This window comes from Carcharodon carcharias, chromosome 5, assembly GCF_017639515.1.
Source record: "Carcharodon carcharias isolate sCarCar2 chromosome 5, sCarCar2.pri, whole genome shotgun sequence".
In the NCBI taxonomy this organism is placed as follows: Eukaryota; Metazoa; Chordata; class Chondrichthyes; order Lamniformes; family Lamnidae; genus Carcharodon; species Carcharodon carcharias.
The window spans coordinates 30,878,388-30,904,423 of NC_054471.1; the positions used below are offsets into that span (position 1 = coordinate 30,878,388).

The window sequence follows — 26,036 nt, forward strand, 5'->3', positions numbered from 1 at the left end:
TCATTCCCTCCTCACCAAACTCCCTCAGTCACCAAACTCCAACTTAAGCACTCTACTGTAGCCCAAAGCAGCTCTCCAGTTTAGACAAAGTCAGCACTGTGAGATGGCCTCTTTTTATACTCTCTGAATCTAGCCTCTGAAAACTTGTTTAAGCCAGTTATCTAATTAACTAGTTGTAGCTATAAGCAGTTGTATAAACCCTGTTTTAAAGCTGGCCTAAAACTCACCTTCTTCCGCTCCATGAACGTGCAGATAGTGTGTGATCACAGGATGCAGATTCTACAAGTCTGTTCAAGATGCCCTGGGAGCTCCCATGATGCTTATATCCTGAGACACTCCCAGGTGCCGAGGCTCTTCAGTGCTCCAGCCTGAATGGATGGATGGCTGCTGGGTGACAATGGCTATCTCTTGAAAAGGTGGCTTATGACGCCTCTCCGCCTCCCAAGAACAGAGGCAGAGCAGTGTTATAATAGGAGCCATGCCTCCACGAGGGCAGTGATAGAGAGGAACAATAGGTTTTCTCAAGGTGCACTTCCCATGCCTGAGCCATTCAGGGGAAGCACTACAATACTGCCCCCCCCACCAAGACCGGGTGTCACTGATAGTAGTTATATACTGTGCTCTCCACAATCTGGCACTGGCAAGGGGGGACCCATTGTAGGAAAAGGATCTTGAGGCAGCTCCACAGGCCACAGAGAATGAATCCAGTATTGGGTCAGAAGAGGAGCACGGTGAGGAGAACACCGAGGGTGTGGAGGTAGACCTCTGTATCTTTCAGATAGGCAGAGATAGCAGGGATGCCTTGATCCAACGCTTCTCCAGCTAGGCTGCCAAAGATCTGCTTCTACCTCTTGCCCAGGGTGTCGCCTCCATCCCGGATGTCTGAAATGACCTTTTCATTTGAATCCAAAGTCCACTCAGTGCTTTCTCAATAAAGTTTCGAGCCACTCACATTCAGCATTACATACTGGCGTACCCTGCACCAAAAAAAAATACACAGGTGAAACATACTCAAGGCCAGTACAACAAAAACAATATTTAAAAGCAAAATGCTGTGGAAGCTGGAAAACTGAAACAAAAACAGAAAGTGCTGGAAAAACTCAACAGGTCTGGCAGCATCAGTGGAGAGAGAAACAGAGTTAATATTATGAGTCCGTATGATCCTTCTTCAGGGCAAAATGTATCTCATTTTAACAATCCAAAAAAATTAACATAACCTCCTCTGCTCTTCATTCTCAGACCAATAAACATAAACAAAACATTACAGGACAGAAGATTACCCGTGACCAGTCTTTCTTGTGCTCATGGTGCCTTAAACTTACGTTTGCGAGTGCTACATCTTGATGCCCCACCTCACTGGCACCAGCATTGGAGGCAGCCTGCTGACTCTGCTATCTTAAACAAAAACAAAAATTGCTGGAAAAACTCAGCAGGTCTGACAGCATCTGTGGAGAGAAAGACAGAGTTAACATTTCAAGTCCATATGACTCTTCTTCAGAACTCTGCTCTGCTGTCTTGTTGGCCTTGATGACCTTGGCGGTTGTCCTCTGGCCAGTGGAGCCTGTGCTGGCCCCGCCTGCGAGGGAGCAGCCAGTGCCACACCTGGCTTCACCCCAGTTGCCACAGCCTCATCAGATGACACGGTTACTGGCAGAGGGGTGGAGGAGCTGCTGCCGTCATCCAGAGCGCCCTGAGAGGAGCCCGCAAAGACAAGCAGCTCTTGCGCCAACTTGAGATTGCTCTGGACCTCCCTGCTCGCCATTGATAGACGGGAAATTAGCTGGGATACTGGGTGCCTCATCCATCTCCCACACTGACACTGACCATCTGAGGTGATTGCCTGTGTGAGGGCTTGCAGGTCCGAGCGCAACCCCAGGAACACCTGATTCTGTCCCTGGAGCTGCCTCTCCATGAGAGTCGTGGCCCACTCCATGGAGGAGGCAGGATGCTCAGCCGCATGCACACCCTCATGGATCTCCACCAGATCCTCCCACACACCCTGCTGGACATCCAGCATCTGCCGTCTAAAGGACAACTCCAGAGGCCGATCATCTACCTTTGACTCAGCATCGTCCTGGTCTGCAGCAGCCCTCCGACTGTCAGTGCCCTGGGAGCTCTCTGACTCTACCTGCTCCTCAGGTGAGTGTGAAGTGCCCTTACCTCTGTGTTCCGACATTCTAGCCAAGGATCCAATGCCCACCGAGGTGCTGGTATCTGCACTAGTGCCTTGTTCAGCGAGTGGGTGTGACACAGGTACAGCTGAAGACCGGTGGTCCTCTGGCATCAGGGTGGCTCTTCGGGGTCCGGGAAATGAACACCTGCTGGTGAATCTAAGGGAGAACAATGACGTGTCATTAGTTAAAGTCATCACACTGTCACTGTGCATGCCAGGCACCCTGGTGATACACTGGAGATCTGCATCATGGTGTCATCTTCCTTCAATGATCAATGGGGACTCCAGTTTTGAAGCCCCATCAAGGATGAGACTACACAAGAATGTTTGCACCATCCGAAACTCTCACCTCAGAGCATTGCACTCTTACCTTCATGTGACACCCCAGCCTCTCAGCAACCGGTTGACCGAGGTGTGTGGTGCCTCTCCAGCTCCAAGGTATCCTGCTCGAATCTGGATAGGATTAGGAGGTTTGGGACCCTCCGCCTGTCTTGCAACCTTTCAATATTGTTATGGGTTGTCTTCCCCTGAAAGGACAGAGGAGCATGGATGAGTCCACTCTGTACCTGCATTGCCATGGTCAACCCCACCTAAGGAACATCTGGCAGGGCACATCCGAGTCGTGACCCTCGAGCCACAAGTCACTCAGTCCAAGCAGCCAGGGCTCACCCCCTTGGTCAGCTCCTGCATCATTGAGAGTTGGCACTCAGGGTCTAACACCCCTGACGGCCAGACCTAAACACTTCACCACACTGATCCATGCCAACATGATACTTACCCTTCCAGAGTACAGCAGGTTGTTAAACGTTTTGCGGCACTGGACCCATGTGCGCCGCACAACGTCATGTCTGCTGACCAGCACTGCCACCTCCTCACAATCTCTTTTTGTCAGGTGCAGTGGCCTCCTCCTTCCATCTCTGGGAATGAGGATGTCCCTCCTGGCAGCCACCTCCTCCAGGAGGACCGTGAGGCACTTATCCGAAAACCGGGATGCCAAATGCCCACCCAACTTGCCCTCCAGCCTGGCGTCTCCAGCCGTACTTGAGGCCATAACCTCGGTGTTCAGAACGCTGCAAATATGTTCTTCCCTGGCAGCCTTCAAGGAGCAGCCTGTGTTGTTTGGCTGACAGGCCCCAGCCCCTGCTCACCCCTTCCTGACCACTGGGAAGAGGCACTTCACGCTGGGCTGGCCTGAATTGGCCAGCCAGCATGAAATCACAGTTCGGGGGCCAATTGCAGACTGATCGGTCCCACCCGCCAAGTGTAAAATTCAGGCCTCTGTGTCTGCTTGGCTTGCAGCATACAAAGCCAGAGCAGAGTAAGAGGGGAAGAAAGGCAAAGGATGAATTGGCAGCGATACCAGAGATACAACAAACAAGATGGATGCTTCAGATACTAAGTGTAGAGGAAAAGCAACAATTATTACATCTGCCAAGTAATAATGCCCAAGCCACTAGCCCTTCATTCCCTACTCCATTCTTCAGATACTGTTCACTGGCCTCCTCAAACAATCTCTGCTTGGTCCCATCCCAACAGTGCTACAAATTTTCAGCATTCCTTCCTGCTCTGTGAAGTGCCTTTGAAAACTTCTTGTTTTAAAGGCATAAGTTGATCGCAAGTTGGCGCTAAAGAAACATGGTGATAGAACATCAGGGGAGGGAGTGAATTACATCAAGACGCCTTCATTTGATCACAGTCCAGCCGGTGGAAAACACCTTGGTGCTACACTCCTACTGAAATGACAGTGGCACATTGGGAAAAGACATCAGTAGGGCCACATAGAAGTGGTCATATTCTAAGTTAGTGTCCTTGTATGGAGTCTTGCCCAGTGGTCGTGCATTTCAGCAAATTACGGATCCGCTGTCACTGATTCTCAGTCCGTTAATCCAGGTTAAGGCCCCCAGAATTTCCCATTATGTGTGAATGGCAGACAACTCCACACCCATAGCCCAACTCATAAATAAAAACAAAAAATGCTGGAAAAACTCAGCAGGTCTGGCAGCATCTGTGGAGAGAGAAACAGTGTTATTGTTTCGAATCCAATATGACTCTTCTTAAGGAACCGAAGAGAAGCAGGAAAGTTCGAAGGCCCAAAGAAGAGTCATACAAACTCGAAACATCATCTCTGTTTCTCTCCCTACAGATGCTGCCAGACCTGCTGAGCGTTTCCAGCATTTTCTGTTTTTATTTCAGCATCCACAGTACTTGGCCTTTGTTTTGGCCAAACTCATAAAATTGGCCCTGCAGCATCCTGTGTCTAGGTATCAACACCATGCTCAGGAGAATCCATAGACACGTCAAAAATGGAGGCAGAAATACACCAGGAACTATTTCACCCACATGACAAGCAGTACCAGAGACTAAAGATTCCTAAATATAATTTTGGCACTTAAATGCTTTAAGCATTCATGTGACTGTTAATTTAAAAGGGTCAGCACCTCTGTTTAACTAGAGATCAAGAGTGCCTTCATAAGATCATAGCTACTCTGATCGCGGTCCTAACTCCATTTTCCTGCCTGCCCTTATAACTCTTGATAACCGCGTCGATCAACAATCAGGCTAACTCAGCCTTACATATATTCAATGACCCAGTCTCCATTGCTCTCTGGGGAAGAGAATTCCAAAGACTAACAACCCTCTGACAGAATAAATTCCTCCTCATCTCCTTCTTAAATGGGAGACCCCTTATTTTTAAACAGTGACCTCTAATTCTAGATTCCCCCACCGGGTAGGGGAACATCCTCCCAACATCTACCCTGTCTAGCACCACCCCCCCACCCCCACCTTCCCCCCAGAATCTTATATGTTTCAATAAGATCACACCTCATTCTTCTAAACTCCAATGAGGATGGCCCAACATACTCAACCTTTCTGCACAGGACAACCCCTTTCATCCCAGGAATCAGCCTAGTGAACCTTCTCTGAACTGTATCCCTAGGCTGCTACCATAAGCCGTATCTTCTACAAGAACAACTTGCATTTATATAGAACTGTTAACATACTAAAGTGTCTCAGGATTATAATTCGAGGAAAATTGACACCAAGCCAATGGAGGAGACAGTAGAATGTGTGACTAAAAGCTTTGTCAAAGAGATAGGTTTTAAGCAGTGGCTTAAAGTGTGAGAAAGAGGTGGAAAGGTTTCTGGAGGGAATTGCAGAAGGTAGGCCTGGGGGGGGGGGGGGGGTGTGAAAGGGCACAGCTGTCGATGGTGAGGTGAAGCTGGGGTTGCACAAGAGGTCAGAGTTGGAGTTCACAGGGAGTTTCAGGGATGGAGGAGACTACAGATATATGGAGGGATAGAGACTTAGATCAGAGACTATAAAAACGTTTAATCAATGTATCAGACCAACAGTAACTGAGCTTATCATTTATAATTAACTCATGGCCTTGCATCACCCCAATCACCTCCAGCCCAAGGTTCCAGCCTGTGTTTCTCAGTCCTAAACTGTATAGAAAATGGATTCAATCTCATGTAATTATAAAGGATTAAGACTAATCACAAGACCAATACAGCTCACCTTAAATTCATTCCTAGCACACGTTATGCAAGTGTTTGCTATATATTTTCCACCTCCTTTCCTATCCGTTTCCAGAACACAGTAACTTGGTCCATGCAACACTGGGCACACTTTATGATGGGCTTCTACGTAGGCTTTTCCGTTCATTCTGGGAACGCGGCCTGACTTAATCTGATGTGAAATCCTTCAGGGGCAGCACTTTGCCTTGGGTAGTTTTATGTGAATGGGCAGAAAGAATCCTGCAAAGTCTGCAGGAATCTGCTCTTTTTGTCACCTCGCTCGGACAATGTCCTGGCCTAATTTTGTATCTCTTCCACCTCTATTGAACACGCTCTACATGGAAGCTAGAATTCAGCTGGTCAGATCAGCTTCAGTAAATCTGCCACTGAAACCTCTTTACTCAAGTAATTAGTTTACCCAATGATTTGCCTGGATTATCTGACTTAAGTGAAAAATAAATTGCAGAAGAACACAGCGTTTCAGCAAGGTTAGGTGTACTATTAATAAAAACAGAAAGTGCTGGAAAACCCATCTGGCAGCGTCTGTGAAGAGAAATAGAGTTAATGTTTCAAGCCCAGTATGACTCTTCTTTGGAACTCAGTTAGTGCGGTTTACTTTTATTTTTGGTGTCCTGTTAAGATTGGAAACTCTGCTATAAGGAGTCAGAAAGAGGGTGCACACGTTTTATGTGGAAGTACATAGGCCGGGATTTTCCGGTCCCACCCGAAATTCCTGCTGAAAGTCAAGGGACATTTTGTTGGGTCGCCAAATTTTCTGTCCCGCCTATGACGGGTCCTGCCACAAGCACCGCCACAGAATTTACAGCACAGGCTCAACAAGTCTGTGCCGGTGTGTTTGCTCCACACAAGCCTCCTCCTCATTTACATCATCAAGCTCTATCAGCATAACCTTCTATCCTTTTCTGCCTGACGCACTTACCTAGCTTCCTGTTAAATACGTCTATGCTAGTTGCTTGAGGTAGCCAGTTCCACAACATCACTTTCTGGATGAAGAGGTAAAGTGCCTCAATATTCTCTCTCCCCAACCATGCCGGGGCCATCTGTTTGTGGCAGAAAGCAAGTAAGCTGCCTTCCTGGGCAAGGCTGATTCATTTATAGACCTCTTACAATGCACAGCCAAAAGTCAACCAGGGCTGCCAGAATCGTCTAGCAGTCTGCCCGTGAAACTCTGTAGCCCTCTAGTACACCCATTCCAGGCAAGGACTAGAAATATAGGAAAGAATCTTCTTCCCTCTCTGGTGGTGAGCTTGGAGGTGTGGGGGAAGGGCATTTACTTAGGTTGGGTGGTGGTGTAATTTTCCTGTGAAATGAGTTCCCAGACTGGTGGTTTGGAGTCACTGAACATTCACCCTAAAGTGAGACGTTCTCTTCAGGAACAATGTTGGTCATAAGTTTAATTCCTGATATTAAAAACAAAAAATGCGAGAAACGCTCAACAGGTTCAGGCAGCATCCATGGAGAGAGAAACAGAGTTAGCAGGCAAAATTTACCGATTGAGGTGTAGGCCCATTGAAGAGCCAGTGGCAACCCCATAGCAGCCATTTCCGGGAGCCCTGTCAAGATTAAATCTGTGCTCCCTCATCCCCTGACTAAAAAAGTTGGTCAAGCCCCCACTCATGATAAAGCCGGCTGCCCAGCAGCCATTTTACGCTCAGCAGGGAATTAATTGGCTCAGGGTGAGACTTCCTACCCCATCTGACAGACCCCAGAGAGGCGGGGGTGGGAACGAGCCAGGTTTGAGAGGCCAGGGGAGAGGGTTAAAGGTTGCTGGGGTTGGGCGGGAGGAGGGGGGCTGGTGGTGGGGTGGTGGTGGTGGGGGGTGGTATGATGTGGGGGGTGGGGGGGGGTGGTGGGGTAAGATGCTTCTGTTAGGTAGAGGAATCCTCAGAAAGGAGGTTCCCCCACATCTTGCCCAACACCAGCTTGCCTGGTAAAAGCTGTTAAGCTACCCACTTGTTGTAGTCTGAGGTGTAATACACCTTTAAGAAAATGTGAGCAGATTGACTGTGTGACTGTAAGACCCAATAGCTGTGTAGCGCAGGTTATCATGTTAATGTTAGAATAGAGTCTGGTTGGAGAAGAACACATCATGTTAGCACTCTGTTGTTTGTGTAAATAAATAGTATGTGCTTTATTTAATATTTGTCTCTGTGTCTGCTGTGTATTGTAATCGACTCACCTGCCAACAGATAAGCGTCAACTGGTTCACGAGCAAAGTGGCCCCACAGTGAAACATAACGACTGGCCGCGAGGCAAAACACAACACACCAAGGAAAGCTGCGAAAACTCAACTGTAGTGAATCAGCCATGCTTGCAGGCTGATTGTAAGTACATTACAATTGTAAGCCCATAGTCGGTGAAGTTAACGCCCTCCAGTGTGCCACAATTTGCCGCATCGAACCATTTGATCAAACCACCGATGACCGGTCACATTATATTGAATGCCTTGAGTTTTTCTTTTTGGCCAATGACATATCGTGGGAGGAGAAGAAGCGAGCGATCCTTTTATCGCCATGTGGCAGTAAAACATACAGCATAATTCATAGTTTAATGGCACCCACCGGCCCAGATTCCAAGAGTTGGTGGATCTAGTGAAAAGCCACTTCCAGCCAAAACCCTCGGTAAGAACGCAGTGTTGTAAATTCAATTTGGGGTGTTGCACCCCTGGATAGACAGGCGCTTGCTACATAGCAGCCTTAAAACAATTGACAGAACATTGTGAGTTCAGGATGTCAATTAATGACATGTTAAGAGACTGATTAGTATGTGGGATTAATGAAAAGGTCATTCAAAAAAGGTTGTTGTCGGAAACAAATTTAGGCTTTAGCAAGGCTGTGGAGTTGGCACTTGCAATGGAAAGCGCAGTCAGGGACTCAGAAGAAATCAAGGCAGCAAAAAATGGAAAAAATGGCACCGTTCTTCTTGTTGGGAGGGAGGTACCGGTGAGAACAAACGCGGAAGTGCAGGGCTCCATGGAAAGGTGGGAAACAGCCACCACCAACAGAGAGCAAAAAGCAATGGCTTAACAGATAGAAACCACATTAATAATAGCAGAGTTTGAACTGGACAGCCTACAAATGAACGACAATTTAAAGAAATAAAAACAGAAAATGCTGGAAAAACTCAGCAGGTCTAACAGCATCTGTGGAGAGAAAAACAGAATTAGCTTTTCGAGTCTGTATTATTCTTCTTCAGACTCTCCTTCTTCACTCTTGTTCAATTTAAAATAACTCAGTGTTTCTACTGCCATTGCAATGGGCACATTATGCAATACTGTAAAGAAAGACTGAAGCCAAATTTCAAACAAAAAGGCAGAAGTTGTGAAATTTATATGATGGAAGAACCAGAAGAAACAGCGTCAGATATTTACTCGCTGCACAACTTAAAAACGGGTAAAACAGGGCCAATCTACGTGACAGTAGAAGTCAACAGAAAACCCATTCGAATGGAGGTGAACAGAGGCGGATCCATGACAGTCATAGGGTAACACACATTTAGATATCTAAATGGAGGAGGCCACTCACTAAAGCCAGAAAACTCAGATGCCAGGCTAAAAACATACACTGGCAAAAACATGTGAGTAAAGGGTATATGCAAGATTCCAGTATAATATGGAAGCCAGTCTGCTAACCTACCTCTGATAGGGGTAGGGAGGGTGGAGAGGGGGTGTCCAACTCTATTTGGTCAGGACTAGCTTAAGGGAATAAAATTGGAGTGGACCAAGGTTTCTCAACTCAGAATGAAAGATCTGCAATAATGATGACAGAAATATGCCCCTGTGTTCAGGGAAGAGCTCGGGAAGCTTCAGGGGCTGCAAGCTAAAATCCACATGGATCCTGGAGCAACCCCCAGGTATTTGCAGGCGAGGCCTGTCTCCTGTGCATTCGGAGAAAATGTAGATATTGGATTGGAAGGGTTGGGAGTCTAACAACCTGTACAATTTTCCAAATGGACTCTGCCCGTAGTTCCAGTACTGAAGCCTGACCAGAGTGTGCGAATATGCAGGGACTACAAGTTGACTGTTAACAAAGTAGCCACACTTGACAGGCATCCTATACCAAAAATTGATGAATTGTACTCCAAGCTGGCAGGGGGATCCACATATACGAAACTCAACATGAGCCACACTTAACAGCAAGTCGAGCTAGAAAAGGCCTCTCGGGATTTTGTGACTATCAACACACATGGGGGTTATACCAGTTTACCTGGTTACCCTTCAGAGTCTCATAGGCTTGTGCCATTTTCCAACGGACTATGGAAAATTTACTCCAAGGTCTACCCCATGTGGTGGTTTATCTGGATGATGTCCTAGTAACAGGACTAGCTGATGAAGAACACCTGGCTAACTTGGAAGAGGGATTGAAGCATTTCTCACAAGCCAGAGTACGTTTGAAAAGAGGAAAATGTATCTTCCAAGCAAAATAAGTGGTTAACCCGGGTCATAGGGTTGACTCACAGGACCTTCACCCAGTAGAAAAAATGGTGAGTTATTAGCGAGGTGCCAGCACTGAAAAATACCACAGAACTCAAGTCCTTCTTGAGAATGGTTAATGATTATGGTCGTTTTCTCCCACATTTGTCAACAGTACTAACTCCATTATACAGGTTACTCAAGAAAAACTACAAGCCCCACATCAACAGGCTTTTACGACAGCAAAGCAGTTATTAAATTCATCGACCCTGTTGGTACATTCAACCCAAAGAAAGAATTAATTGTAACCTGCAGTGCCTCCCCTTACAGAGTGGGGGCAGTACTCTCCCACCAGATGATGGATGGCTCCGAATGGCCCATTGGCTAGGTCCCAAAAGCAATCAGTATGGCAGAATGAAGATACTCACAAATAGAGAAAGAAGGCTTATCCATTGTATTTGGCATTAAGAAATTCCACCAATGCATCCTTGGTCACCACTTCACTATCGTATCCAACCACAGGCCACTACTAGGCTTGTTTGGGGAAGATAAGGCAATTCTCCCAATTGCCTCAGCATGCATCGAAAGGTGGGCACTTACCCTAGTTGCTTATGAGTATACTTTTATCCACCAGCTGGGAAGCCAGATTGCCAATGCTGATGCACTGAGCCGATTACCCCTGGAGGACAGCAATGAGAACATCCCCATTCCTCAAGGTCTTGTCTAGTTATAAAACTTGCTGGATTTATCATCAGTGAATACCAAACAGATCAGAGAATGGACAGACCGCAATCCAGTTTTGTCTCATGTCAGGGAACAAGCCTTACAGGGGTGGTCTAAAGAGCCAAAGTCGAACCACATGAAGCCTTATTTTAACAGGAGATACGAGCTCACCTGCTAGGATGGTATCTTACTGTGGGGAGCGAGAGTCATTGTGCCTCCCAGAGGAAGACAGCCATTATTAATAGAACTGCATAGCGCTCAACCCCAGCATTTCCAGAATGAAGATGTTGATGTGCAGCTAGTTATAGTGGTCAGGGATGGACACTGAGATCGAAAACACGGTCATGAGCTGCATGCAGTGCCAACAGGTGCAGAAATTGTCTCCTTCTGCTCCACTGTATCCTTGGGAATGGCTAGGATGACCATGGGTCCACCTCCACATTGAGTACGTGGGGTCTTTTTTGAGCACAATTTTCCTCTTACTTATCCACACTCACTCCAAATGGATGGATGTATATGAGGTGCGATCACCCACATCTGCTGCCACCATAGACAGATTGCATCAAGAGTTTTGCGATACACGGGTTACCAGAGACAATAATGTCTGATAATGGAACGGCATTCAGTAGCGGGGAGTTCCAAAGATTTACAACTCTCAATGGCATAACACATGTCAAGACCTCGCCACACCACCCTACATCTAATGGGGTGGCTGAGCAGGTAGTCCAGCCCTTTAAAGTCGGAATGAAAAGACTAGAGGGGGACTCCATAGCAAATCAGGCTTCCTGCTCAGCTATAGGACTATGCCACATAAGACCACTGGTATTGCCCCCGCAGAGTCATTAATGAAGAGACATCTCAGGGCACGGTTAAGCCTCATAAGGCCAAATTTAAGGGGGAGGGTAGGGAGAAGTCAGGAGGCCCAGAATAATTAATACGATTACCATGGTCATGAAAGAAACTTCACTGTAGGAGAAGCAGTTTTTGCAAAGAACTTTTGAGATGGGTCCAGATGGCTGTCAAGTGAAGTCAGTGCAGTGATAAGACCCCTGCCCTGGCATATATCGGTTTAATGTCGGATTATCAGAGACATGTAGAGCACTCAGGAAACAGGAAACGGATCCACAAGAAAAGGTGCACCAAACATCCCCTTTGGAGCCTATACCACAGGTAGAAAGAACTCCTCTGGCTTTGGGAGTACCTGCAGGACCTGTTGAGCCTGAGAGAGTTGAAGAGGCAAACTTAGAGGTTCCTACTGGGGAGCCTAGTGGACAGATAACTCCTGAGAGGGAAGCCTCAGATAAACCATCCGAAGTTACAGAACAACGACGGTCAATGTGTTTGAAAAATCCTCTTGAGAGACTGAACTTGTAAATAGTTTATTATGTAAATATATTGTAAAATGTACTTTCAAGTAAAGGGGGAGGGATGTGGTAATCTGAGCTGTAGTACACCTTTAAGAGACTGTGAGCGGATTGATTGTAAGACCCAATAGCTATGTAGTGTGGAGCACCATGTTACTGTTAGTGTAGAGCAGGAGAAGCACACATCATGTTAGCGCTCTGTTGTTTGTGTAAATAAATACTATGTGCTTCATTTCATATTGGTCTCTGCACCTGCAGTGTATTGTAGTCGACTCGCCTGCCGACAGATAAGCGTCAACCGGTTCACGAGCAAAGTGGCCCCACAGTGAAACACAACACCACTTGGCCTGGGCCTCCCCAGTGCCACAGGCAAAATAGTGGAAAAGAAGGGATAAGGCACTTATGGGACCACTTAAGGACTTCAATAGGCCCAGGAGCAAGCGGGCCGGTCAACACCTCCACCATGCTCTGTAAAATGGGAGACAGGTCGGGGATAGGCGGGAAGGCGACAGGCAGGACACATGCTGCACTTTACGAGCCGCGCACCCCCCTCCCCACCACCCACCACTCCACCCCACCCCCAGTCTTCAAACGTGCTGGTGGAGGGCTGTAAAATCCATCCCTATGAGTTTGATTTCCCAAAGAATTTCAAAAATAGGTAAAGCATAAATCTTGGAATATTTTTGAGGTAGGGTGTGATAGGAAAACTATTCGTAAAACATCTTTTATAACCTCAGGGCTTCCCAAAGTGATTTACAGCCGACTAAATACTTTTGAGGCATTGCCATGGCACAAACAGCAGTCCAGATGCTGAGAGTCTGAAGGTGCAAACTGACACCGTAAACAGTATGTGCTTCATTTCATATTGGTCTCTGAGTCTGCAGTATATTATGATTGATTCGCCTGCCAACAGATAAGTGTGCATCCTCTTTGCAAGCAAACTGGCCCCATAGTGGCCCTCATAGGGAGAAGTTTCAGAGTGGAACAAGATCCGTGAAGGAGATCTGTATCACAAGACATTTCAAAGTATTTCACAAGGGGGCAGCGAGCTTGTAAATTTGGGTAATGGCTGAGTTGACAGCTGAGTGTGACTTTGCAGAGAATGGCAGGCCATAGGTTCTGGACCATGATGCTTAGTACAGAACAACAAAGGAGTGAACTTGATCTTGGGTGGCACCACAGAAGAGATGGTAGCCAACCAGCAACTTGCTTTGAACCCCACTTGATCTTATTTCCAATTGACTTCAAAGCCAGGAAAGAAATGGGAAAATAAATCAATTATGTCAGGGCACCAACAATGTCAAAGTATTACTCATACTGAAGGGACCAGGTCCCCCAATACTAGTATCATGAACTGTAAAAATAAAATGGAGAAAGCTCAAGCTGTAAGTGTAAACAAAGCTCTGCTCTACTCAGTTAAAATTCTTTATTTTGATGCACGTCTAATAAAATCTCACTTAAACCTTAGGACAATCTCAGTGTGCAGTGATTTTTTTTTTGTGTGACTTAGAAACTCCTGAACTCTTTATTTTAGTGAACGCTATCACCATGGATTTAACACATTGTTAAATCATGCAAAGAGCACAGTTACATAAGGACACTAACTTGGTTACCACTTGGTTCCAAAGCATCTACTTCACCCTTCATGCCCCCAATACTCTGTTCTTCTCATCACCCTGGAACATTTGGGGTTCCTTCATTTCCTTTAATTTCTTGCAAGCTAAACAGTTCCCTTCTTTTATAAAAGCAAAATACTGCGGGTGCTGGAAATCTGAAACAAAAGCAAAAAATGCTGGAAAAACTCAGCAGGTCTGGCAGCATCTGTAGAGAGAGAAACAGAGTTAACGCTTCAAGTCTGAATGATCCTTCTTCAGAGCTGAGTTCCCTTCCTTAGTTTTGTTTCTCTGACCCAAAGGGAGAATGAGACATATTCATGAAACACAAGGGATTCCTTTTTTTTGTCTGTCTTCTGTTGACCTTCTTAACCCTATTATAGAGTTCTTCCTATAGCCGGTTAAGGGTCCAGCCGAAGTCTCCTAGGACCTCTCAGGCTGGGAAGCAGTGTTTGGTGCACAGAAGGACTTCAGGATGAATAAAATAATAATATGATGGTGGGACAAAAAAAACCTGCAAAATAATAATCCCACATCAACAGAAACTGTTCAAATATTTACCATCTACCTGACGCAGCTTTGTAATCAAATGTCAATAGTGACTGTGTACCAGAACGGTCAGTGATGTGGTGTAACCTTGAAGTGCACATGCCTCACATTTATTGCCTAATGGCCTACTCGTTTCTCGCAAGCAAGCGAGATTTTCTTATTTCCTGTATTAAATTGCACAAATAAGAGGTGGTTCCTGCAAAGAGAATGGAGAACAGACCCATCCCCAGCTGGCCTCAGTGAAGCAATCCGTTTGTTAGTGCCCCTGCCACTGAATGCAATGTCCACCTCCTTTGGCATACTGTGGCTGCAACGTGTACCATCCACCAGATGCACCACAGCAACTCACTGATTTCGACAGTACATCCCAGCCACACCGCCATCTCTATACTCTTGTCTAAATCAAACCCCACCCCGACTTGGACACATGTTGCTGCTCCTTCATCGTCACTGGGTCAAGATCCTGGAATTACCAACTTGATGCCAACACCACCAGGGCTGCTGTTGCTAATGGAGAAAACCCAGTGGGACAGACGCAGTCACAGAACAGAGGGGGCTGAGCAATAAATATAACCTTGTTGGCATCGGGCGTCATGGCGGACACGAGCGGACAATATGGCAAGAAGGCCAAAAATCGGTTTCATGCTGTGGTGAAACCAGTTTGCGATCATCAGCTCCACCTGTCAATGGGGGGTCGAGTTTCCCAATGCAGCACTTCAGGAACATTATTTTAGTTTATTTGCATCTAATTATAAGCCTACTCACTGGAATCATACCCCCATGTCAAATTTACCACCCACATCGGAGGGAAAGCATGCCAGCCCGGAACACGTCTTGACAAGTGTGACATGCAGAAGTCAGGACCTACAGTTAGGACATTGCTCACATCATGGACAACCAACAAGCTGGAGCCCTACAGCTATTGGACTCTGGGGGTGGGGGTTGTAGGTGTGAGTTTGGGAGGGGGAGAACAAAGGTGTCGGCGAGGGCGGTATGAGTTTGGGAGGGAGGGAAACAAAGGTGTTGGAGGGGTGAGGTTTGGGATGGAGGTAGTGTGGGTGGAGTACAGGGGGAGGAGGGTGTAACAGGGAGAATGCTGAAACTAGGAGGATAGAGGTAAGTGGGGGACAAAGGTGTAAGGGAAGGAGTTCGGAGAGGGTAAGGATTTTGGGGGAGGAAGCAGTTCATGGGAAGGAAGGAGTTTTGGGGGGGGCAAGATTTCATGGGGAGGAAGGAGCTTGAAGGGGTTTAGGTCTTCATGGGGAGGAAGGAGATTGGGGCGAGGAAGGAGTAAGAGTGGAGGAGCGAGCAAGGGGTAGATTTCCAGATGAATGTGAAAGGGAAGGGTCTGTGGAATCAATGACTGCCTCCTGGGGAGTAAACTGAGGATGTGCATGTTATAAGGGAATGTTGAGTAAGAGGAGGCAGAGTGAACCAGAAGGGTGGAAGGATGAGAGTGAGATGGTAGCAGTAGAAAGGACAGCGAGGCTGATTGGTGGGGACTCGGAGGCAGACACGAATCCTGGGGGTGAGGAGGAGGAGGTCAGGGAGGGAGAAGACAGCCTCTGAGATTTCTGAGTGGCTGACCCAGGGGTGCTGCTCTTCCTCCCTATGGATGCCTGAGGGTCCCAGCCTGACTCCTTGAGAGGAAGGAGCACCTGAAGGGACGTCAAGGTGCCCCGTTTCCTCTCACGTTGACACTGCAGAAACTCACCCACTGTTACCACAGTGGATTTCAGGTCTGTATGCATCTCAGCATTCTACTGGGCCAAGGTCTCTATGGCGTCTGCCATTCTCCCCATGGTGACCTCAGTATACGTACATTTGGGTACCACTTCATCAGAGATCAGGTGGACGCACTCCTCCAACTCGCACGCCACTCTGTTGAAGGCTTCCAACATTTCTGCATGATGTTCCCCCGCCTTCTGCTGACTCTCCACAATGAATTGGAAGGCCGAATCCAGAGGCTCGTCATCTGACTCAGACCTCACAGATGCCTCTTCCTCAACAGTCATTCAAGTCCTGGGGAGCTCGGCAGAACCTGCCTCCTCCTGCTGCAGACACATGTCCGTGCAGTGGCCACCAGATCGTGAACCCGAGTCTCCTCTAGATCTATGTCCCACCAAGGTGTGTGTCTCTGCGCTGGTGCAGGGTGTGGGTAAGCACTGTGGTGGGTCTTCCAAGCTGCTTATTTCCAGTTGTTCAGTGGAGGGATTGTTCTGGAGGGAGCTGAGGGTTTGGCTGGCTGAGCGTGTCGGTCGCTTGGCAGGAATCCCTGTGAACTAAAGTAGAGATAACTACTGCATGGCAGCAGAGTCAAAAACAGTAGAGAGAACACTCACAGTTGAGTTGAGAGAGGGATGATGTGTTGCACAATCCTCAAATGGGTGTTTGCCACTGACCTCACCGTTGTCGCAGACACAGTACATGTCCTTACCAGTCAGCACAATGGCACAGTCCTCAAAGTGAGTGAGGGGTCTAATGTGGGCCACTCCACCCATGGTCTGGGACCTCTCCCTGCTGCTGTGAACCAGCTTCTCCTGCATGAAAACAGTCAGAGAGTGTGAGCAGGGCACATGGCGCTGCGTGGACTTGTGTGGTGAGCAGAACCATGGATGGGATGAGGACCCGTGCTCCAGAGGATATGGGCCTGATGGAGATGTGAAGATGTGTGTGAGATTTAGTGGTGCTGTCTCTTGAGGTATGAGATCCCTGTGGAAGTGTTTGGAGTGATTGAGTGAGTTGAGAGTGATGAGGTGGTTGACTTACCTTGGTGGTATGGATGAGATCATTCATCCTCTTCCTGCGTTGGGTGGCTGCCCTCTTTTTCAGGGTGTTGGCTCTAACCACCACTGCCACCACCTCCCATGGTGGATTGGTGACCTTGCTTGCTGATCTTCCCCCAGGGCGGGAGTAGAAGAGTTTGTGGAGGGCATCCACTGCATCCAGTAAGTGCTCAAGGGAGGCATTCCTAAGTTTGGGGCAGCAGGTTTCCTCCCTTTTGCAGCCATCAGTTCTCACCAGCTTCCCATCTTTTGAAAAGTCCTAGCGATGTATGGGGACAGCTTTAAACATGGCGCCCATTTACTGAAGGCATGAGGTGACGTAGGGGCAGGCGAATCAGAGGCTGTCCCACCAGCAACCTAGGGTGTTTCCCAGGAATGCATTATTAATGAGGTGGCACGTGCTGGAAATGGGACCATCCAGCACGAAAAGCCGCCATTGCAACCAGCAGGTAAAACGTCCTGTTTCCTGTCTGCTACTGCACCTGGTGAAAATCAGGGATGTTTCCACTCAATACCTTACAACACTGTAGTCATAAAATTGGCCCACTAATGCCAGTAAAAAATATTTCAGCAACTACGTCAGGTTGGCAATTTGTTTTTGCTTCATGCAACGTTTGCATAGAAGAGCTTATTGTGTGTTATGTCAACATTGACAGGAACTGAATGGAGTATGGCCCATTTTTCTAATTCATTAGAGGGGATTACACATGGCCTATAGAAGGACTAGGCATGGTCCCTCTACAAGCTTACTAAATTTTACCTCCACCTCTCCTACAGGCCACTTGTAAGAACATAAAAATAAGACCCAGAATAGGCCATTCAGCCCTTCAAGCCTGCTCAAAAAGATCATGATTTATTTTCTACCTCAATTCCATCTTCTCGTACTATCTCCGTATCCCTTAATTCCCTCTGTCCTGAATAGACTCAATGATTGAGGATCCACAGCTCTCTGGATTACAGGATTCCAAGGATTCACAAATCTTTTAGTCAAGAAATTTTTCCTCATCTCAGTCCTAAGTGTCTGACTCCGTATTCTGAGATTCCCAGTTCCAGTCAGGTGAAACAAAAACAGAAACAGAAATACCTGGAAAAACTTAGCAGGTCTGGCAGCATCGGTGGAGAAGAGCACAGTTGACATTTTGAGTCCTCAAGACCCTTCAACAGAACTAAGTAAAATAGGAAAGGGGGTGAAATATAAGCTGGTTTAAGGGGGAGGGGGGAGTTTTGTTGGGACAAGCAGCCAGTGATAGGTGGAGATAACCAAAAGCTGTCACAGACAAAACAACAAAGAGGTGTTGAAGGTGGTGATATTATTTAAAGGAATGTGCTAATTAAGAGTAGAAGACAGGACAGATAAAGTACAGATAGCTCTAGTGGGGGTGGCGGAATACTGAAAGGTAGAAATAAACAATGAGTGGAAATACATTTAAAAATAATGAAAATAGGTGGGAAAAGAAAAATCTATATAAATTATTGGAAAAAACAAAAAGGAGGGGGAAGAAATGGGAAGATGGTGGGGATGGAGGAGGGAGTTCATGATCTAAAATTGTAAAGCTCAATATTCAGTCCGGAAGGCTGTAAAGTGCCTAGTCGGAAGATGAGATGCTGTTCCTCCAGTTTGCGTTGAGCTTCACTGGAACAATACAGCAAGCCAAGGACAGACATGTGGGCATGAGAGGAGGTTGGAGTGTTGAAATGGCAAGCGACAGGGAGGTCTGGGTAATGCTTGCGGACAGACCGAAGGTGTTCTGCAAAGCGGTCACCCAGTCTGCATTTGGTCTCTCCAATGTAGAAGAAACCACATTGGGAGCAACGAATGCAGTAGACTAAGTTGAGGGAAGTGCAAGTGAAATGCTGCTTCACTTGAAAGGAGTGTTTGGGCCTTGGATGGTGAGGAGAGAGGAAGTGAAGGGGCAGGTGTTGCATCTTCTGCAGTTGCATGGGGACGTGCCGTGGGAGGGGGTTGAGGAGTAGGGGGTGATGGAGGAGTAGACCAGGATGTCACGAAGGGAATGATCCCAACGCAATGCCGCCGGGGGGGGGTGGTGAAGGGAAGATGTGTTTGGTGGTGGCATCATGCTGGAGTTGGCGGAAATGGCAAAAGATGATCCTTTGAATGCGGAGGCTGGTGGGGTGATAAGTGAGGACAAGGGGGACCGTATCATGTTTCTAGGAGGGAGGAGAAGGCGTGAGGGTGGATGTGTGGGAGATGGGCTGGACACGGTTGAGGGCCCTGTCAACTACCGTGGGTGGAAAACCTCGGTTAAGGAGGAAGGAGGACATGTCAGAGGAACTGTTTTTGAAAGTAGCATCATCAAAACAGATGCGACGGAGGTGAAAGAACTGAGAGAATGGGATTGACTCCTTACAGGAAGCGGGGTGTGAGGAGCTGTAGTCGAGGTAACTGTGGGAGTCGGTAGGCTTATAATGGATATTGGTGGACAGTCTATCACCAGAAATTGAGACAGAGAGGTCAAGGAAGGGAAGGGAAGTGCCAGAGACCATGTGAAAATGCTGAAGGGGTGGACATTGGAAGCAAAATTAATAAATTTTTCCAGGTCCCGACGATTATCTAAAGGAATGTATTAATTAAGAGTAGAAGACAGGACGTTATCTAAAGGAATATGCTAATTAAGAGTATTAGCTAAAGGAATGTGCTAATTAAGAGGGTAATGAGGCTAATTAATTTATCACCACCTTCAACACCTCTTTGTTCTTTTGTCTATGACAGCTTTTAATTATCTCCACCTATCACTGGCTGCTTGTCCCAACAAAACCTCCCACCCCCACCTTAAACCAGCTTATATTTCACCCCTTTCCTATTTTTACTTAGTTCTGTTGAAGGGTCATGTGGATTCGAAACGTCAACTGTGCTCTTCTCTGCTGATGCTGCCAGACCTGATGAGTTTTTCCAGGTATTTCTGTTCCCGTTTTTGTTTTGGATTTCCTGCATCCACAGTTTTTTGTTTTATTACTAGTCAGGAGAAACATCCACTGAGAATTTACCTTGACAAGCCCCTTAAGAATTTTATATGTTTCAATAAGATCTGCCCTAATTCTTTTAAACATTGCGGAACATAGCCCTAGTCTACTAAGGGGTGATGATGGCATAGTGGTTTTGTCACTGGGCTAGTATTCCAGAAACTCAGGGTAATTTTTCTGGGAACCTGGGATTGAATCCCACCACAGAAAATACAATAAATATCAGGAATTAAAAGTCTAATGAAGACCACGAAACCATTGTTGATTGATTGTCAGTAAAAATTCACCTGGTACCCTAATATCCTTATTGCTCATGAAAGCAAATTGGCTGCATGTTTACTTTCTATAATTCATCTCAGTAATCATCTCAGGACCAGGATCAAGGTAATGTAGTGTAGTGTCCTAGGCCCGACCATCTTCAGCTGCTTCATGAATGACCTTCCTTCCATCATAAGGTCAGAAGTGGGGATGTTCGCTGATGATTGTACAACATTCAGCACCATTCATGATTTTTTCTTAACTGGTTCATGGGATGTGGACATCACTGCTATTCTCTAATTGTCCTTGTTCAGAGGATATTTAAGATTCAACCACATTGCTGTGGGTCTGGAATCAGCTATGGTTAGCAAATTTCCTTTTGTAAACCAGATGAATTTTTCCAATAATCGACAGTGGTTTCTTGGTCATCACTGGACTTTTTAATTCCAAATTTTTATTAAATTCAAATTCCACCATCCGGCATGCTGGGATTCAAACCCAGGTCCCCAGAGCATTACCCTGGGTCTCTGGATTACTAGTCTAGCAATAATGCCACGACACCATCTTCAGGCTCCCCAGATAATGAGATAGTCCATGTCCAAATTCAACAAGACCAGGACAACATTCAGGCTTGGGCTGATAAACGTCAAATAACATTCACACCACATAAGTGCCAGGCAATGACCATCTCTAACAAGAGAGAATCCAACTATCTCCCCTTGACATTCAATGGCATTACCATTGCTGAATCCCCCACTATCAGCATCATGGGATCCTGGGGGTTACCACTGGCCAGAAACTTAAATGAGCCATCTATATAAACACTGTGGCTACAAGAGCAGGTCAGAGGCTGGGAATTCTGTGGCGAGTAACTCTGTTCCTGGCTCTCCAAAGTCTGTCCACCATTTACAAGGCACAAGTCAGGAGTGTGATGGGATACTCTCCACTTGACTGGATAAGTGCAGCTCCAACAACACTCAAGAAGCTCGCCACCATCCAGAACAAAGCAGCCCACTTGATTGGCATCCCACCCACAACCTTCAACATGTACTCCTTCCACCAACGTTGCACAGTAGCACAGTGTGTACCATCTACCATGTTCACTGCTGCAACTCACCAAGGTTCCTCCAACAGCACCTTCCAAACCCATGACCTCTATCACCTAGAAGGACAAGGCAGCAGATAGGTGAGAACACCATCACCTGGAAGTTCCCCTCCTAGTCACTAGTCATACACTATCCTGACTTGGAAATATATTGCCATTTTCTCACTGTTGCTGCGTCAAACTCCTGGATCTCCCTCCCTAACAGAGTGGGTATACCTACAGAACATGGTCTATAGCAGTTTAAGAAGGTAGCTCACCACCACCTTCTCAAGGGCAATTAGGGAACGGCAATAAAAGTGCTAGTCTAGCCAGTGATGCCCACATCCCATGAAAGAATTGTTTAAAAATGTACAAGGACACCCAGATCCCTCCGAATACAGCGCAAATTTCTCAGTCTCTCACCATCTAAAACATGGTTTGCCTTTTTATTCTTCATATCAGAGAGAATAACTTCACATTTCTCCATATTATATTCACTTGGCCACTTTTCCACAAATTTAACCTGGAAAAATACCAGGGGTAGAATTTTATGTCCCATGGGCAGGCGCGCGCCTGACCCGATCAGATGTAAAATGTGGGGTGAGTGTCCAGACATCATCCCGCGCTCACGAGATATTGTGCTCAGGAGGCGTGTGCAGAAGTCAGAAGTGTGCCTGCCCACAATTAAGAGGGCAATTAAGCCCATTAACAGTGCAATTGTCACTGATTTTTCGTGGTCCATCCAAACTTATAGTTAGCGGACGGGTGAATCGGCCAGGCGGACTTTGCAATTTTCATTAACCTCATCCAAGGGCAGGATGAGGTTTTCATTGTTAAATAAAATAAAACTAAAAATCTGTGGACAGCATTTTTATCATCTGTATGCTCGGATGCCAGATTGTGATGCTTGGACATTTCTTTCCTGATTTTCAAAACTTTATTTCATGGTTTTTGGGCCTCTGCATCCAGGGAGCTTTCTCTCAGCGCTTGCGCGCAGAAACATCATCGCTCACCCTCCTCCCGCCCCGTCCCCGGCAGTGCTGAGCATTTCAATACACATTTCACGCCGGCTGGCCGTTAATTGGCCAACCAGCACAAAATCGCAGTCAGGGGCCAATCACGGTTGGTGATCCTTTTCCCAACCGCACCCAGCCCCACCAATTGTGCCCGCCCACCGAGCTGAAAATTCAGGCCTAGATTTACTATTAGTGAACTGGAAGTTGAGAAAATCAGAATATGATTGGACAGAGGCAATATTGATTTATGAAAGGGAAATCGTCTTTGGCAAAACTGTTGGAGTTTATTTAAGGTTACAAATAGCGGGATAGATAAAGGTGAACAAGTGAATATAGCGTATTTGGATTTTCAAAAAAGCATTTAATAAGATGTGTTACAGCCACGTGAGGAAGGGTAAAATGACTCCCCTATTCCACCACTCCAGGTCTGACCATAACCAGATATTTTTTTGTGAATTTATAAGGATGAAGGTATTAATTCAATGCTTGTCTTAACCATTTATGTGCGGATTGCAAAGATGGCAGTATGCCAGGCATTATTGAGTTAAAAACAAAAAGGAGTTAGTTTTTTTTATTGAGCTAAAAACCTACTCAGGGAAAGATGTAAAGATAGATAAAAAGGTAAACCCATGTCCTGGCATCCGTGGCTGAAGCAGAATTTTCCCAATGTGATCTCAAAACTTCAGTGGAGTTGAAGCCCATGTAATTTGCAATTTCTGGAGACAGTCTCTTTTTAAACGGAATCGGTCTTTTCCAAAAGTGCACTTAATGTTCCTTTCGATTGAATTCTCCATCTTTGTGTTGGATTTCAAAATGTAATAGAGATACGATCTTGAACTTGGAAGAGAGCAGAGACAGATCATTACTGCTCCTTTTATGGCCTACTTTCAGACTTCTGCTTAGCAGCTTGGGGTGTTGTAATAATACATTACAAATTTGTTATTCTAGTTAAATGACCTCTCTCCCCATAATGATTTCAGAAGGTATTTCATTGGCTCATGTCTGGACAAACCATAGTTACTGATTTATGGCCTAGGCGATTAAATTCTGTAATGTCCCAGCAATTAACTCCTGAATGATCCCTCCTTCATCTTGATGATACTTTCTATATTGCTATTGAATTTCTGTCTCTGCTTGAAAGGTAGCTTTATACAAATGCAAATGGTGAGGTCTGGTACATTTTCAGTAAATCTTTTGAAGTAGTTCTTAACATCAGCAGGAGTGAAATTTCATTGGAAGTTGTCTTAATGTGGCTTAATTGTAATTCACATTGGAACCTTCCAGAAACTGGTCAACTTGTAATATCAGGTGTCAAGTGACTTGTGGCAGCCATCTTAAGTCAGTGTCTTTGCTTGCTTTTAATGTCCTTTTTAAAGCAGTTCAATATATGTTTGATCAGCCAATAATAATATTACACATCACATCATTGTGATAGGTGTCACACAAAAGGTTATTACTCATTTAACCTGTATATAACCCTTTGTCACCTCTTTGCGTCTTCCTCACAGCCTACTTTCTCACCACAATCTTGTATTGTCAGCAAAATTGAATAGTTTACACTCAGTCCCCTCACATAAGTTAATGATATAGATTTTAATTAGCAAAGGCTCAAACATTGATCCTTGCAGTACTCCACTAACTACAGCCAAAAATTACCCTTTTATTCCTACTCTTTTTATGCCCATTAACCAATCCTCAATCTGTGTTTATATATTACCCATAATCCCATAAGGCTTAATTTTAAGCACTAACCTTTTGTGTGGAAAGTTATCTTAGTTTTTTGAAAATTCAAATATGCTGGCTATCACTTATCAGTCCTGCTATTTATAACCTCAAAACCTACAATAGATTTGTCAACACATTTTCCTTTTCACAATCCATGTTAACTCTGCCAGTGATAGTATGATTTTCTCAGTGCCCTTTTTTCTAATAATAGGTTTTAGTTTTTTCCCTACCACTGATGTCAAGCTAACTGGCCTGTAGTTCCCCGTTTTCTCTTTCCCTCCTCTCTGGAGGAGCAAGGATACATTTTCCACCTTCCAAATCCTGGGATCATGCTAAAATCCAGGGAATCCTGAAAGATCAAAACCAAGAGTGTATCTTCCACTGGTTTATGAACATGGTTGGCAAGAGAACCTTCAATAATTTGTCCCCATACCTTGGAACTCTCTCACGAATCCCTTCCTACAATTCTTCAAACCTTCAAAACGTTCTTTCCACCAACACCACCACGATCCCACCTACCCCTGTCCCACCCCCCTCGAGTTATACAATCCAGCTCGAGAGGCCACTTTGGATATTCCGCTATGTTAAAATATATCAGTAAATAGAAATTACAGAATGGCAGCAGCAGCCAGCGAGAAGAAACACATCCTCACCCTATCCACAACGAACCTTGAAGAAGCAGAAGACCATTTAGCCACCAGGCCTGCACCATGAAGGAGGGGCTGGTGGCATAATGATAATGGTATAGTTATAATGTCAATGCACTAGTAATCCAGGGGCCCAGGTTAATGCTCTGGAGACATGGGTTCAAATCCATTATGGCAGCTGGTGGAATTTGAATTCAATCAATAAATCTGGAATATAAAGCTGTTCTAAGTGATGGTGACTATGACAATTATCATTAAGCCTTACCCGGTCTGGCATACATGTGACTCCAGACACACTGCAATGTGGTTGACTCTTAACTGCCCTCTGAAATGGCAGAGCAAGTGATTCGGTTCAAGAGCAGTAGGGATGGGCAACAGGTGCTGGATTTGCCAGTGATCCCCTCGTCCCATGAAAGAATAAAAGGGAAACAAAAAAAGATTACTCCACTTCATCTAATGTCACTAATGTCCATTAGGGTGGGAAATCTGCCCTCCGTACCCAGTCTGGACTATGTGTGACTCTAGATCCACAGCAATGTGACCTCTGGAATGACCTAGCAAGCCATTCAGTTGTATCAAACGGTGGGTGCACCTACACCACATGGGTTGCAGCAGTTCAAGAAGGCAGCTCACTACCAGCTTGTATCAGAGTATCTTTACAGTGAAGAAAGAGGCCATTTGGCCTATCAAGTCTGCACTGGCTCTCTGAAACAGAATTCCACCTAGTTCCACTCTCCTGCCTTATCCACGTAACCTTGCACATTCTTTTCAGGTAGCAAGTGAATTCCCTTTTGATACCTCAATCCAACCTGCCTCCACCACCCTTTCAGGAAGTTTTTTCCAGGCTCCAACCACCCTTTGGGTGAAAACATTTTTCCACATATCACATTTACTTTTTTTGCCAATTATTTTGAATCTGTGCCCTCTAGTTCTTGATGTTCTCTTGAATGGGAACGGTTTCTCACTATTTATCCTGTCCATACCCCTCAGGATCTTGAATACCTCTATCAAGTCTCCTCTCAGCCTTCTTTTCCCCAAGGAAAAAAGTCCTAATCTCTCCAGTCTATCCTCATAGCTACAGTTCTTTATCCCTGGAATCATTCTTGTGAATCTCCTCTGTACTCTCTCCAATGCCTTCACATCCTCCCTCAAGTATGGCACCTAGA

At 45.9% G+C, this 26,036-nt stretch overlaps 1 long non-coding RNA gene across 1 annotated transcript in view; it reads right to left on the reverse strand.

The window, feature by feature from the left end:
* Positions 1-1,979: 1,979 nt before the first annotated feature.
* The window catches only part of LOC121278278, a 41,501-nt gene continuing 17,444 nt past the window's right edge, over positions 1,980-26,036 (reverse strand). The window contains exons 2-3 of the long non-coding RNA XR_005943089.1: positions 2,544-2,700; positions 1,980-2,330 (exon numbers count right to left, since the gene is read on the reverse strand). This is a non-coding gene — a long non-coding RNA (uncharacterized LOC121278278). The remainder of the gene's footprint in view (positions 2,331-2,543; positions 2,701-26,036) is intronic.